Raw genomic sequence first — 16,462 nt, forward strand, 5'->3', positions numbered from 1 at the left:
GATATTATGTTGAACAAAATGGATATCAAATCACAGCTGTGAACTGAAATTCACCTATTTTTTTAGTCACTCAAATTTTGATTTTTTATTAAAAAAAACTTCAAAAAAAAATAAACTTAAAAATTTATTTAGCTAGTTTAACATTAACATTAGAAGTTATTAAATCGAATACTTATTTTTTTAAATAATGATAATAATTCAGTTTAGTTCGTTGATTTAATATGCCAAAAAACAATTTTACGTATTGTGTTATCGGCACGAAGAGCTTTGGTGGTCATTGCAATTATTATGTTTCATTTAAGCAACGAAGGAAAATGTTTTATTCTTATTCCAAAAATGTCAAACTTACGGACCCAATCCTGTAATAACGTGATTGTAAAATTAATAAAACTTTATTGTAAATTACTTTGTGGACAGTACTTTAGGGGATACATAAAAAAAATATTTCGATAGTACCTGTAGTTTTGAAGATACTAAAATGTCTGTAACAAAAATCTGGGTGCAAAAGCTCTTGTTGATGTGCACCGTTAACAGAAGCTTTTTTAAACAATAAAACAACAACTAGGAAAAAAATAGCAATAAAGAAATATCTCGTGATCGAAAATTATGATTAAAAAAATTGTTGACAGTTTAAACAATGTGGAGAGGTTTGGGAACTTGCTTCAAATTGTGGTATCAATAAAACGATACCCGAGCAGACGGAAATAACTTGGGAATAAAATTTTTTGATATTTGAAAATACTGGGCCAATAACATTTTATGTTATTTATAACAGGATTTGTTATTCGCCGTTATGATTTTTTTGTTATTGGATTGTTATTGTAATAACATTTTTAGTTATTCTTCGAACAAATCTCTGTTATTATTTTTTTGTTATTTTAACAACTAATCCGATCATCCCAATAACAGTTAGAGGTATTCTTCCATAACACAAAATGTTATTCCAAAGTTCAACCTATATCAGACCAATAACAAATTTTGATCTGATAAAATAAACTGTTATTAAACAATTTTTCAAGAAGATTTTTAGAACACTTTCTGTTATTTTAACAGTATTTGTTATTGAAATGGCATGAATTTTGTTATTACCGTCTGCCCGGGAATTTTTACAATCTTTTGAAAACCATTAATTGAAGACACGATGAAAAAATTTCTTAAAGAAGATTGCAAGGTTTTTTTAAAACAATCATTCAAAACCTGAAATATTATCTGGAACGATTTTTAACTATCACAGTAAAAAATTATAGTTATATTACATCTGAGAATGGTGACAGATTCTGTGTTTAAAAAAATGTAGGTACATAAATAAAGAACTTGTGATATTTTTATCAGTTTTTGTTGAATTTCACATTTTTACACATTATTTTGGGTAAAACCAGGGTTGCCAGGTTGCCAGATAAATCTGGGAATGCCAGGTTTTTCAAGTGTCTGCCAGAATAAAGATTCACCCTTCTCTGTGCCAGATATTAACAGATTTTGCCAGTTTTTTCACTTTATGCCCATTTTGAACATTTTTGCCTTTCTTACAAAAGAAAGGTTTAAGGTTTGCTTTTGGAAAAACGCTTTTCTCAGAAATCTTAAAAAAAATCGTGCATGGCGAGGATTCGTCCCAGGAAAAAATCCTATTACTAAATTGAAGGTTTAGATGCGCTCTTTCGATTGAATTTTGGCCCGAAACCCGGAACCCATAGTCTGATTTTTGAGAGCTCTTTTTCTGAAATACATGAGCGATGTCTGTATCCGCTCTTAAAAAATTGTGTTTTCCATCACTGGAAAACCGCTCGTAAAACCCACAATTTCTATAAGTCAGATCTGTAGCCGTGGGGTCGGAGACGAACATTAAATTTTTCGATTCACAATTTTCGATCAGTAAATGTGGTCAAAGCCATTTTTAGAGGTATTTTTTTGGACTATTTTACAAATAACACTATCAAATTAAAAGAATTCAGTTTCAAACAAAAAGCCATTCGAACACATGCGCCATAAACTGCTTGGGCCCAAAATTTGAAGCTTTTCCAAAATGTATTTCCAGAGATATAGCCATTTTAGTGTTTTTCGTCTTATTTTTACCCTATTTTTTTCTATTAAATTTTTGGATTTATACAAAATCATATACTGAACACCAAATTCGAAGTCATGACTCGTTCTCGCTCGAAAAGTCGTCAATTCGAAGCTTCAACGCCAACGCATTTACGCTTGCGCGTTTTACGCTGCGCGTGAAAGTGTTCTTTCTGGCTGTTCATAATAGATCGACAAAGTGCAATAGCGATACATATTTTTTAAGTTAATCATAGATAAGGCTACCAACTGTACGGATTTTTTCCTTACCGTACGGATTTTCGACCCTCTTCGCGGATTTTTAACAGGCCGGAATTTTTGTACGGAATTTTTCGCATAATACGGATTTGAACGGAATTTTAACAACTTTTTCAACATTGAACTGCTTTTTTGATTTGGCCAAAGCTTTTGCTTACTAGACATTTTTATTTAAATGTGAGTTTGATTAAAAAATTGATAGTTTTCCGGGGTTTCCTCAATTCAAACTTGATTATCAATAATTCTAGAGTTTTTTTTAAAGGTCCTATAAACTCTTGTCTTTCATATGTTTATAGGACCTCTAAAAAAACTTTAGATAAGAAAGGCTCTATTTCACCTCTGGTGATATTAAATCGGGTTTTTATTGATTAAAATGAAGGAATGTAATTGAAAATAGAATGTTTTTCTTAAATAAAATGCAAATTCAACTTTTGTGTGTGTGTGTGTTTGTGTGTGTGTGTGTGTGTGTGTGTGTGCGCAACCAACCAAACGGGACCACGCGGCCGCTTCTTACAAATTGAGTTGTTTCCATGTATTTTTAGATCTACATTCTATACATGTAAATAACTCGCATAGGCATTTGGAAGGTGTTAGCTCTGCCGAGTTTCGGTGACCCATTTCTACGCTGGCTAGCCGAGCGCGAGGTACTTCAGCTTTATCGACAAGCCCCGCCCTGAAGAACGTTTGCACCAATCGGGTTCAAACGTTATTTAGAACTTCCAAACCCTTGTCAAATGGATATGGCGTCCAATTTTCCCGGGTTTTGAAATCCCGGGAAACGGGAAAAATATTTTTGAAATCCAGTTTGAAAGCAGTCATAAAATCTATGTTTTCATAATTTTTGATATGTTTTCAAGCTCAATAATAATAATTGGTGACAATCTACACTTAAATCTAAACAAGGACGACAGTTTTTAAATAACTTAAAGAAATTAAAATTGTTTTTTTTTTATTTAAAAAAAAGCACAAATTTAAATTTTCATTGTCATTCAAATGAAATAAGTGTTTTAAAAATCGATTTCTTCTATAATTTAATATATGCCATAACTAGAAAAGCTAGCAAAATTTCTTTGAAAATATCTACAAAAACGAGAAGCGACAACAAAAAAAGAGTTTTTTTTTTAAAAAAAAAGGTCCTATAAGCTATTGTCCTTCATACATTTATAGGACCTTTAAAAAATAGTCCATGCAAAATTTTAGATAACTTTTGAATGTCATATTTCATATAAAACATATTTTAATAAGTTACTACCGCCAACTAGGGAAAATCAGGACTACAGGCTGAAAAGGTACAGGAGATTTCAGAGCAATACATTTGGAAATCGGTGTACTAATTGTTTTTTTCTGTTCCTGTTTTAACCGAAGTTATTCAAAACACGATGCAATTTTTCTCTTAAAAAGCTGTCTTATTTCGTTACTTGCCCCAAAAACCGGAGTTTGATGCAAAATAATTTAAGATGGTATTTTTTTTCAATGTTAATATCGTGAATATAAATATGATACCCAGTCTTTAAAAAAACATAAAATTAAATAGAAAATATTTAAAGCGCCAGGCATTTTGCGGATCTATGAACTAAATTTTAAACAATTTTCCCTTATCAGTCAAATTAAAGCTGATATATGCCGAATACAAATTTTAATGCTTTAAAATTCGTGTCGATTACTATGTATTCTACTGTTCATCTATTTCTACAACAAATTTTGAATTTTCAGACCAAAATTTGATTTTTTTTTCAATTTCGGAAATTCCCGGATTTGGAAAAATCCCGGGATTTTTGTCCCGGGAATTCCCGGGATGGACGCACCACAAATGGACAAGGACCCAGCGCGTATATAGTTGGTAGTAACAGTATTCCTAATTCCAGTCATAGCTCATCAAGTCGCGATGGCCTAGTGGTTAGCATTTTTGCTTACCAATCCAAAGGACGGGGGATCGAACCCCGACTCGAGCGACTTTGATTTTTTGTTCATGTTCAGAGTTTCAAGATTTATATTTCCTATACTTTCTCGTTGGGAGCAGATGGGAATCGAACCCAGGACCATTCGCTTACAAAGCGAACACCGTAACCAGTCAGCCACGGCCGCTCCTTCAATGCAAATTCAACTTTTTTTGTGGCCATAAAATCTGTTCTGAATCATCTGATCTCTACAAACTTTTGAATTAATTTATATCTTCCCTCCCCTTACCCATTCAAATTTGTTAGATTTTCGTCTGCCAGATTTTTCCAGATTTTTAATAGATACTTTGCCAGATTTTTCAAATTTTGACCTGGTAACCCTGGGTAAAACTACTCAAAAAAGAGGTTGATAATATTCAACCAACCAAATTGTCAACCTTTAAAAATTCAACCTTTTTACCTGTTTAGTTCTTTCAATAACTGCTTCTATGCTGGTTTAAGAAAACGTTTCAACGCTCAAAAATTTTAAATAAAAAATGTTTATTATAGATGTTTTAAATCTTTTTAAGACTTCAGCAAATGTTGTATACTGACATTCATCAGCACAGTCCAGACTCGATTATCCAAAGCCTCTCACCGAACAGTTTTTTTTCTTACTTTAAATATCAAATTCGAGTTTGGCTACACCATTATAGTCAAATTTGAATGATTAAATTGAATTAAATTGTAAAAGGCATTTTTCAATATTTCATCACCGCCTTTTTGGATTTAAAAATTCTGAATCACTTTAGAGTAGTTTAGAGGTCATACTAAGGCTCAACAATTAAAAATAAGACAGTTAAAAAAATGTTTTTTCGTGATTCGATTATCCGAAGTGAAATTTTGCCAAGGCATTCGGATAATCGAGTCTGGGCTGTAACTCAAATGAATTTCAATTTTATCTCATTAAAACGTATTAGCTTTGGCAATGTTTAACAAGATCGTGGTTTGACTTGTTGCTAATTTTTTGGAACAAAAAATCATTTGTCTTTGATCAAATTAGGCCTATTTTTACAAGCCATGTTAACTTCCTAAGTTTCTAGTCAGGCTGTAAAAAAATGCAAAGTCTTTGCTTTTAGTAAAAACAAAATTTGTAAATTTTTCTTCTAAATACGGAAAAAAATAAAATAATTCGCAACAAAAAAATCCGAAGGAGTAAAAAAACCCTCTTTACAGATTACATCACACCTGGCATCCCTGCCATAAACCAATAAAATCAAGCACGAGGATCGCGCGCTGGATCCGTTCTCCTCCCCCGCAATTATCCGTTAGTCCCACAGTATCATTATTATTGTTGATGCTGCTAGTGGTGGTGTGGCCCCGGTGCGCATCGTGTCATTTGATTTATGAACTCAGACCATCAGATCCACCAACCAACCAACCACATTCAGCAGTCCCAGCACCCAACCCCGGTGAGAATTTGGACGCAACAGGAGGTCGACATGGATTTGTTTAGCCTGCACGGAGTCAGGCAGCACGGGAGGAATTCCACCAGCCAATCTGGCTGGGATTTGATTTGAAGGAAAGGGTGTGTATGGAATACGAATACGTCACAACCACAGCGCGATCAACCGGCAATCAGCAGGGAGGAACGCTCAGGTGGACGAGGAAGCCACACCTGAGAGAGAATCTGGGGTAGAGTGAAAAAATAATGAGTTTTCAAAGTATAATTTTATTAATAATAAATGATAACCTTATTTAAGTTTAAAAACTCATACATTGATTATCTTAAATTGAAAAAATGCACATTTTAATTCATCATCAAAAAGTCAATTCAACCCTACATGTCCCTCTAGCAAAATGCAACCCAACAGTCTCCGATGGTAGTCTGATGGTCCCGAAAAGTCCCGAGGCGACCGATTAGATTAATAGTGTTTTGAACATCACTTTCGCTGACTAAGCCCGACCACTGCTAGGCTCGTTACCGATGTTAGGTCTAAAACGGCGTGTATTCAATACACACGGTGCCGGCTGTTATTATCACCTTAAGCGCTAATTTTTGCACATTGTAATCGTTTTATGCTGCACCGCGCGTACGCTGAGGGGCTTAATATTTTTATGGATTTTCTAAGCGATGTTTTCAAATGATTTTCTTCTTCGTTCGTTTTTGCTAAATTACGTAAGACCCTTTGATCATGATGTCGTCGTACTTGAAGATGATGTGGCCGAGGTTAAAATCAAACCATCATTAAAATGAGAAATAAAAATCACACTTTTACGATCGTTCGCAGCACTCGCACAAATCGATGATTGTGAAATATCTGACATGACTCTGCAAAACTATTGAAAAAAATGCTTATGATTCATGATTTATGCAATCTGTTTTACCCTTTGAAGTCAGTTGCAACAGTAGGGGAATTAAATTTACCAATTTTCAAAAAGAAGTGTTCTACCTCACAAATTCAAAAAATATTTAATCGAAAGATACCTTCTTTAAACAAAAAAAAAAATAGATATTGAAAAATTAAAAGCGATTAAAATTAGTCGTTCAGTTTACGAGGCTGCAGCATTTTTTTTTAAATTAACTCAATATCTTCGAGAAAACGGGGAAAACTTTGCAAAATTTACCAACGACGTCATTTTTGCCATATTACCATATAAAAAAGTTTGATTCGTTTAAAATTATAAAATATAAGAATTTTTAAGAAATTTATACAAACATTGAAAACATTATCATAAGGCAACCGCAATTATTTAAAATCTTTTTGTTTTCTTCTTGTCGTCTGCCTGTGTGAATCAATCGGACCGCGCACTGGACTCACAATCCAGAGGTCGCCGGTTCGAATCCCGAGGCAGACACAAAAAATTCTAAGTGGTATTCGGTGCCCTCTCCCCGTGCCATACCTTCACACTTAGGAGACCCGGGAGGCGGAGTCTTGTCGCAAAAAGAACGATACACGCCTGTGGATCCGTTGACGAAACCGCAAGGTTTAAGAGGGCCACATTATAAGGTGTTACGTCGATTCCGTGTTTTTGTTTTTTTCACCTTTAAAACTTTTCCAAATCAGGGAAAACATTTTTTTTGTAAAAACATTTTTTTTTTATGAAGATAATTTAAAACTGGTTTAATTTGACTTAAAAATGATTATCAACGTGAATAAATGCATTTTACATATTTTTCAGTTGATTGCACGACAAATTCCATTGAAATTTTGTTGTTTTTGTCGCAAGGGACATGGTTAAGGGACAGAAACTTTGAAATAAAATGTAATAAGCTGATGAAGTTTTTTATAACTGCTCTCAAAATGATATTATTTCATCAAATTTTAATATTTTTTTAATCTGCCGCAGACTGATATTTTAAATGCATTGAAACCTTAATCAGTAAGACTTTTGTTAATATTATTGAGATTTTTTTTCCTCAAAAAATATAGAACATTAGTTAGACCTTTTATTTCAAAATTATTTTTTTTGTTTAGATTTTGAGTCCATTAAAATAATTGATCAGGTTCCATATAATGTTTAACATTTTTTACTATTTGTAGTGTATATTGTAGAAGTGGAAAAAATGTATAGAATATAATTAAGATCAGTTAAATAAATAACTTTAATGCTTTGAATGACGAAATAATAAATTATTTAATAATATTATTGAAAAATAAAATATTCATGTAGAACAAATTAAATTAACTTTTGAATTGTTTTTTATTTTTGATAAAAAAAAATTCTAAATAATGAAAAGTAAGCTTCTCAATCATATAAAATCTGGAAATTTTCCAGCTATTTTATTTTCCTTTTTTTACATGTTTAATCTCACAGTATAGTTTCAGTTATATTCGAAATTTTAAAATGAAACGGAAACTATCAGATTCTTCTACCAAATTCAAAATAACGGAGATTATCAGCAGTTAGGTCTAACGAAAAGCGGCAAAATTAGAGGGTTTTCCCACATTTTCGATGCAAAAAAAAAAATTAAATTAACTTGAAAAATCTAGGCTCTTCAAAATTATTTTTATGTTTTGAAGAACGATTTTTTTACGAAACATTTTAAATTATATTTACCAGATTTTCATCAGATTGTGTAACAGAATTTGTTTATTTTTGGAACAGATTTGTTAAAAAATGGCAAATGTTCAAGGAATTTTAAAATAAACTGTCATGTGGGTAATTCTCTACCAACTCACACGAAATCGGGAAAAGTTGCCCCGACCCCTCTTCGATTTGCGTGAAACTTTGTCCTAAGGGGTAACTTTTGTCCCTGATCACGAATCCGAGGTCCGTTTTTTGATATCTCGTGACGGAGGGGCGGTACGACCCCTTCCATTTTTGAACATGCGAAAAAAGAGGTGTTTTTCAATAATTTGCAGCCTGAAACGGTGATGAGATAGAAATTTGGTGTCAAAGGGACTTTTATGTAAAATTATACGCCCGATTTGATGGCGTACTCAGAATTCCGAATAAACGTATTTTTCATCGAAAAAAACACTAAAAAAGTTTTAAAAATTCTCCCATTTTCCGTTACTAGACTGTAAAAAATTTTGGAACATGTCATTTTATGGAAAATTTAATGTACTACATTGTCCCAGAGGGGTCATTTTTTCATTTAGAACAAAATTTTTCATTTTAAAATTTCGTGTTTTTTCTAACTTTGCAGGGTTATTTTTTAAAGTGTAACAAATTTCTACAAAGTTGTAGAGCAGACAATTACAAAAATTTTGATATATAGACATAAGGGGTTTGCTTATAAACATCACGAGTTATCGCGATTTTACGAAAAAAAGTTTTGAAAAAGTTACTTTTTGCGTTCTCTTTGTTTCGTCGTCCGTGTCTGTCGCGGGTGACCATGAACGGCCATGATCGATGACGACCAACTTTTTCAAAACTTTTTTTCGTAAAATCGCGATAACTCGTGATGTTTATAAGCAAACCCCTTATGTCTATATATCAAATTTTTGTAATTGTCTGCTCTACAACTTTGTAGAACATTGTTACACTCTAAAAAATAACCCTGCAAAAATAGAAAAAACACGAAATTTTAAAATGAAAAATTTTGTTCTAAATGAAAAAATGACCCTTCTGGGACAATGTAGATTCGAAAAGTACATTAAATTTCCCATAAAATGACATGTTCCAAAATTTTTTACAGTCGAGTAACGGAAAATGGGAAAATTTTTAAAACTTTTTTAGTGTTTTTTTCGATGAAAAATACGTTTATTCGGAATTCTGAGTACGCCATCAAATCGGGCGTCTAATTTTACATAAAAGTCCCTTTGACACCAAATTTCTATCTCATCACCGTTTCAGGCTGCAAATTGTTGAAAAACACCTCTTTTTTCGCATGTTCAAAAATGGAAGGGGTCGTACCGCCCCTCCGTCACGAGATATCAAAAAACGGACCTCGGTTTCGTGATCAGGGACAAAAGTTACCCCTTAGGACAAAGTTTCACGCAAATCGAAGAGGGGTCGGGGCAACTGCTGTGTGAGTTGGCGGAGAATTACCCATGTCTGAATTCAAAAACTAATGTTGAAGCATTGTTGCAAACAAAATGAAGAACTATTTTGCAGAAAAAAGTATGACATTTTATCCATTTTTAGTAAAGTTATGTCTATTTCAGTGGGAAAATTGCTGCCAATTTTCAAAATTCTTCGATATTTGCAGTATAAAGTATGACATTTTATTTCAGTATGCCCACTTTAACCAGCCCCTGAATGACCGCCAAAATGTTATTTTTGTTACATCCTACTGAGTATGATCGTAGTAGCTGTTTATAACAGGAATGAGTTAAATATCGAAGAATTTTGAAAATTGGCAGCAATTTTCTCACTGAAATAGACATTACTTTACTGAGAATGGATAAAATGTCATACTTTATACTGCAAAATTGTTTTTCATTTTGTTTGCAACAATGCTACAACATTAGTTTTGGAATTCAGACATGACAGTTTATTTACCAGAGCAAATTGAAATTTTTTTTTTAGAAACAACACCATTTTACACCTCCTGATGACGCTGGGACTCAAGTAATGGATCGATTTAAGGTGTACTATATCAGGAATATATTTTGGGAACTAAGAATTGATATCTTGATGAAAATGTACATCTTTGTCCAGAGTTAGACCGAGATTTTAGACGTATTTTTGAGGTTTTAGGTGATATATTAGGTTTTTTAACTTCAAATCGAGATAAAATCAGTTTTCAACGACAGAATATTTTGGGAATCGATTTTTCTGACTCAGAATAGTCCCCCCGACAACCTCCAGAAGGAATTTCCGAGGTGCATGCAAGCTGCATAATAATCCCCTTTTTACCCACCGTGATAAATTTAACAACTACGGCTGTTAAAAACTCATACTCAAGACAAGATAAGAAATTGTTTTTCACTGCTTATATTTCAATGTGAAAGAAACTTTTGTTTTTCTCTTTATAACGCAAAACAAGAAACAATTGTTCAAACATTTCTTATAACAACACTTACTCCATCCTCAATGTACCCCTTGATCGCACAAACAATTCCGGGAATTACCGTAATTAATTTTATCACATTCACACGGGTTTGTCACTCTTCCGCTCGCCGATTGTCGTGGTTTGAGTGTAAATATATGTTTTTTTTTTTGTTGTGTTCTCTTCTGTACTGTAACTGTGACGTGTTATCAAATAGCTAATTATCATTACCTCGCCCGAGCCCCGACACAGTCACATCGATCACCGGACGGTTCCATCAAACTTTCCACCAAGATTTAGCCACGACTGATGTGTATTTGTGCAAGCTCTCACACAGCTGTTGTTGTGATTTTGTTATTTACTACTTACATGTTCTTGTTACGTTTTTCCCACTTTTGCTTCTCGTGCTTTTTGTTGAATTGTTTTATTACTGCTTCTTCGTCGTCTTCTTCTTGTTCCGACTTGCTGTCAGTTGCTTTACACTAACTATATAAGCTTCGAAATAAATACACGCTCAGCTGATATGGTGCCGATGGGCTCTCTTATACGATCAGACACTTCCAGAGATTGTTTTTTCTTGTTTACTTCTTTTTTGCCGAATCAACAGGAATAATTATGGCACGGTGCACACTTGTATTTACGAATTTATAGAAATCAAAATCATGCGTTCATTGATAATTTTTCTTCGTTTCATTCATTTGAGTCACAACATAGCTTTTCAAGATTTCACTAATTTTAGTAATTGATTTTTACAGAATAGCAACTTACTATAATAGAGATTAGTTAAAAAAGTAATTAAAATTACAATAGATTACAATAGAAGCACAACACCCAAGTCACTTTTCCCCAGTTGCACCATCACAAACACCCTTCCAAGAGTTCCAAGAGAAAACGATGCAAGCCGGACGGTGGCCGAAACGCAACTAACCGACCAACCGAGCCCCGAAGTCTGTGGTCAGCGCATAAGCTTCTCTCTCACTTCTAGTCTCGCGAACGAAAACTGGTCGTTGGTTGCGCTGGCAGCTCGCGAGCGTGAAGCAGGATGTGGCTCAGCTCCGGCTCGCTCACACTCTCTTTCTTTTGTGGATGATGTTTTCTGTTTTGTCTATTGTCGGTTATGGTGCTGGTGGTGGGCTGACAAAAAAGCCGCCTCTGTTACGATGACCGACTGCAAGCACCACACGAGATTCGTTATTTTGGAGGGTGAATTGAGGAGTGTAAGTGATCGTAGCAACGAGACGAAACAGCAATTGATCACGGCTGGAAAAAAAGAAGAAAAGGAAGGATGAATTATGATAACTCTAATGAATTTATAAATGTGTGACACCTTTTACTGAAAATTGAAAATGATGATCAAATTTAAGTTATATTTTTGAATTCTTCTCTGTTGGCAAAATAAAAGAATTTTTTTGGCAAAATAAAAGAATAATTCTAAAAACATGGAAATATTGTACTTTCAAAGCGCTAAAAACATGGTAACAGTGATCAATTACAGAAGGATTTCCTGATATATAGAATATTAACGAACAGCGTTTTGACCGTTCTCATTATCAACATGAAGTATTTTTTCAATAAAGTTTAATGTCAGAGAAGTTGTTCTTATTATCTTTCAAAAAAGCTGCATTCTCAAACTCAACATTGCCATATGATTGGAAAAGCACTGGAAATATTTCTGAGAACAACTATTTAGAGCTTGTATTAAAGCAAAAAAAAAATGTGGAAAGGCCAGTGCAATTTTTATTTGTTATTTTGTTCTCCTCTTCTCTTTTAAATAAAATTCCCAAAAAGCGTCCGAAAAATTTAAAAATGTTTATTTTCAAGGAAAAAAATAGCGCAATCGATTGGAAACAGTTTTGAATAGTTTGTTAAAAATTTATTATTCAATTATAATTGAATGAGGCACATGCGGACGTCTTTATCAAATTTATTTCTGGGACCAAGGTCGAAACTTAAGGATGAAATTGAAATTTTTCAAACTAATAACAGTAACATAGCTGCGAAATGCAGTTTGAGGTACTTTTTATTTTCAATATTTTGAATATTTTGCTTAAAATTTTATGTTTTTCTCTCTTCTAAATAAATAATTGTTATAGTCTTGCGAAAAAACTAGAAGTGGGCAAAACCGCTCTTTTTTAGGAGCCGCTCATTTTCGTTCGCTCATTAAAAAGAGCATCCCTTTTGAACGGCTCTTTCGCTCTTTTTAAAAAATTTGGTAAAATGCAATTTCAAGAATGGTGTGATTGTTTGAATATTTTGATTGGACTTGTATAAATTATCTGAAAAAACTAAAACGGAAAAATGCGCTTGGAAACCATTAATCTTGGCGGTCTCTATGTCAGGATTTCTAATCAAACCTAAACGTTCGAATAATTCTAGATTACTTTTTTAAAACAACCAATACGCTATGGGTTTCCTATGTACATTGGACCTCTTGAAAATGTAAGCGTGAATGAAATGACACCAAAACTTAAATCTAGAATTTTGGAAAAAAGCTCATTCTGATAAAATCGATAAATTCGTTAAATCCTGAAATTTAATCGGAAAAGAGGATTTTTTTTCCAAAATCGTGTAGGCTATTTATTATATTTTGGTAAGATTTTCCATGCTACGCAATTTGAGATGCTCAAATTTATATTCGGGTAAGACGGTTATTTTCAATTCTTAAAAACAAATTATAAAACATAAAAATAGAAACATGTTTTCAAAATCATACCATCTTAGAACGGTTTTTTCAAAAGATCGAAGTTTCAAAAAGAGCCGCTGCTCTTTTTTTTGAGCCATGGTTCGCTCGCCTTTTTTGAGCGACTCGCTCTTTTTTTGCCCACCTCTTATAAAAACGAAAATTAAATACGTTATTTTAAGGACGTTTTCAAGAAGTCCACAAACATATGATCATATATTCACGGTAAATTCGACGAACTGATTATGTTTATGTACTGAAGATGAACTGATATTTATTTGTGAATTTTGTTACCTAAAAAAGGTTTTTTAATAGCATATTCTTTTTCTGAATTGTAGAGTTTGTATAAAGTATGTTATTGAGTTCGATTTAAATTGATAGAGTTATTCAAAAATTTATAACGAAAATTTAGCAAGAGTGTTTAACATTAAAAAAAAAATCTTTTTAGCTTCTCTTATCTTTGTGACCTTGTTCAATGTCAAAAGAAGCAAAATAATTTCAACGATATATTTAAATTTCAACCTAAAATTTTTACAGACAGACAAAAAATTTACAGGAAATGGATTTTGTTTTTGTTTTTATTTTTGGCTCAAACTTTGTGGGGCCTTCCCTATGACCAAAGAAGCTATTTTGTGTAATTGGTTCACCCATACAAGTCTCCATACAATTTTGGCAGCTGTCCATACAAAAATGGTACGGGAGCAGCTGTGGCTGAATGGTTACAGTGTTTGCTTTGTAAGCGAATGGTTCTGGGTTCGATTCCCATCTGCTCCCATCGAGAAAGTTAAGGACATAGAAATACTTAAAATCCTGAATATAAACGAAAAATCAATGTCGCCGAAGGCGGGGTTCGAACCCCCGTCCTTTGGATTGGTAAGCAAAAATGCTAACCACTAGGCCATGGCGACTTGGTGAGCATAGACTGGAATTAGAAATACTGTTACAACCAACCCGCAACGCCTTTCGAGGTGTATCCTAGGGTTCTACCTCTCCTACTAACATTGAGTCCAAAACCTCCCTACAAACATCTATACCACTAAGGTGACGTAGGGGTCCTTGCGCACTTTAGATAGGTGTTTACTAACGATCCTTCATATCCCTGAGGATAGCTTGGACCCGGCCTGGACCCCCTTATGCCCTGGGCTGTATTACACACTCATCAAAAGATGAAGACATGGTATCTCCCGTGTTGGATTATTGTTCCGGATGAGGGTCTAACACAACCAGACCAAACAGAGGGATAAGCGTTGTGGAGCCTTCCGGTGGTGGGGCGTCCTCCAAATGCTAATGCTAATGCTAATGCTGTCCATACAAAAATGGTACGTAATTATTCAAACAGCTGTATCTTTTGAAGGAATTTTCTGATCAATTTGGTGTCTTCGGCAAAGTTGTAGGTATTGTTTTTTTGCCTATTTTTTGACTAACTTTTTTTTCACAAAAACTCAATTTCCCAAAAAAAAAATTGTTTTAAGGGAAAAACCCGCAACAAAGAGTGGTATGGTCAAAAAATCTGCCGCGTTATGATTTTTTGAAAACAATTGTAATTTTTGTAAAAATCGAAATTTTAAGAAGCCTTAAGAAAAAGAAACACGAAATTTGAAGTTTTCAAAGTCTCACCCAAACAACCCACCATTTTCTAATTTCGATATGTCAGCAACTAATGGTCCGATTTTCAATGTTTAAACCTCTACTTCCCATTTTTTTTTGATTTTTTTATTTTTCCGTGTTTAGGAGGTCAGCAACTTTTGTTCTACGAAAAAATTACTTCTCATGTTTTATGGTTTTCTTGTTTCATTTTTAGTTTTTGAATTTGCATTTATCTTGTTTAGTTTATGTTTGTTTTTGGTAGTATTGGGTTTATTCTACCACATTTTGCCTATCTAATTTTTTCCTTTTTTTTTGCAGTCACTTTTTCAATTTTTGCTTGTTTTTTACATTTTCTGCTATAAAATGGCACCATTAGCATTTAAATTGTGAAAAAATGCGTAGAGGCATAGTTTCGGACACTAAAAAAATTAATGCATACTTCTTTTTACTCAAAATATAGGAAAAATAGAAAAAAAAAACACAGGCAAAGTTGACCCCTAAAAAAATGACATTTTTTAAAACATTGGCAAAGTCACATAGAACAAGTAAAATTTCCAAACCATAAATTTTCTTAAATGATAAGAGTTCTTCTTTCTAATGCTTTTTAAAGATCAAGAATTGGTTGAAAAACAGATTTTTGGCGATTTTTTTAAATCGAAACCCGTCTAAAAGCGGGGTTGGGTTGCAATTTTCCGACATTTTCGAAAGCAATATTTTTTTAAATTTTTGAATCAAGACTAACATTTTAAAAGGGCCAAACATTCAATGTTACACCCTTTTGAAATTATATCATTTTTTCGATTTAATTATGTTTATTTGCATTCATCCAGTTTGATTTTTATCAAATTGTTTTGGACTGAACTTATATCTTTATCCTTCCTGTTTTTTTTTAAATTATTTGTATATATCAAAAATAATATTCAACCATTAGCATTTCAGTTGCAACGTGTTGCGTTGAATCAGAGTTTAAGGAATATAAAAAAAATCTGCAGCATTATTTTGCATTTAAATTAAATTTAAATGTATTTTATAAACTTTATGAGATGACAACCAAATCACTGGAATTACTGCTAAACCAATAATTTTCAAAAAATTAAGAGTTCATCTACCTAGTACCTTAAAAAAACAAAAAACAAATTCTGATTTCTTGCCTTGAGCAAGATTTCACAATTCTTAAGGTTGGAATAGGTTGCGAAACGAGGACATATGTTCCTCCAAAATAGAACTCTCCGACTGCCTAAAGTAAGTTTTAAATCTGTATCTTGAGAAAAAAATATGTTATCAATTTGTAACTTATCAAATCCAATTCAAAAGTTTCTTAGAATTTACAAAATAAGAAGGATCAATTGATTTTTAGAAAAAAAAAATCCCAAAAACCTTTGCAAATTTCAAATTTTGTTTCGATTCTAAAAACATTTTTAACTTTAAGAGTTATTTCTGAAAAAAATCAAAGCCGTAATTTGTTTTCTATTAAAATTTTAGAGCTTTTAAAATCATACAGTAAACTGCAGGGTTAAGAAAAAACAAAAAAAAAAGCTCAAAAAATATACAAAGTGTTTT

General features: G+C 33.0%; 1 protein-coding gene across 1 annotated transcript in view; it reads right to left on the reverse strand.

Moving 5' to 3' along the window:
• Positions 1 to 16,462, reverse strand: part of LOC120415444 (protein N-terminal asparagine amidohydrolase) — a 120,046-nt gene that overhangs the window by 53,181 nt on the left and 50,403 nt on the right. Inside the window, exon 2 of the mRNA XM_052708132.1 lies at positions 11,005 to 11,895. The gene's annotated coding sequence lies outside the window, so the exon portion shown is untranslated. The remainder of the gene's footprint in view (positions 1 to 11,004; positions 11,896 to 16,462) is intronic.

Source organism: Culex pipiens, chromosome 2, assembly GCF_016801865.2.
Source record: "Culex pipiens pallens isolate TS chromosome 2, TS_CPP_V2, whole genome shotgun sequence".
Taxonomy (NCBI): domain Eukaryota; kingdom Metazoa; phylum Arthropoda; class Insecta; order Diptera; family Culicidae; genus Culex; species Culex pipiens.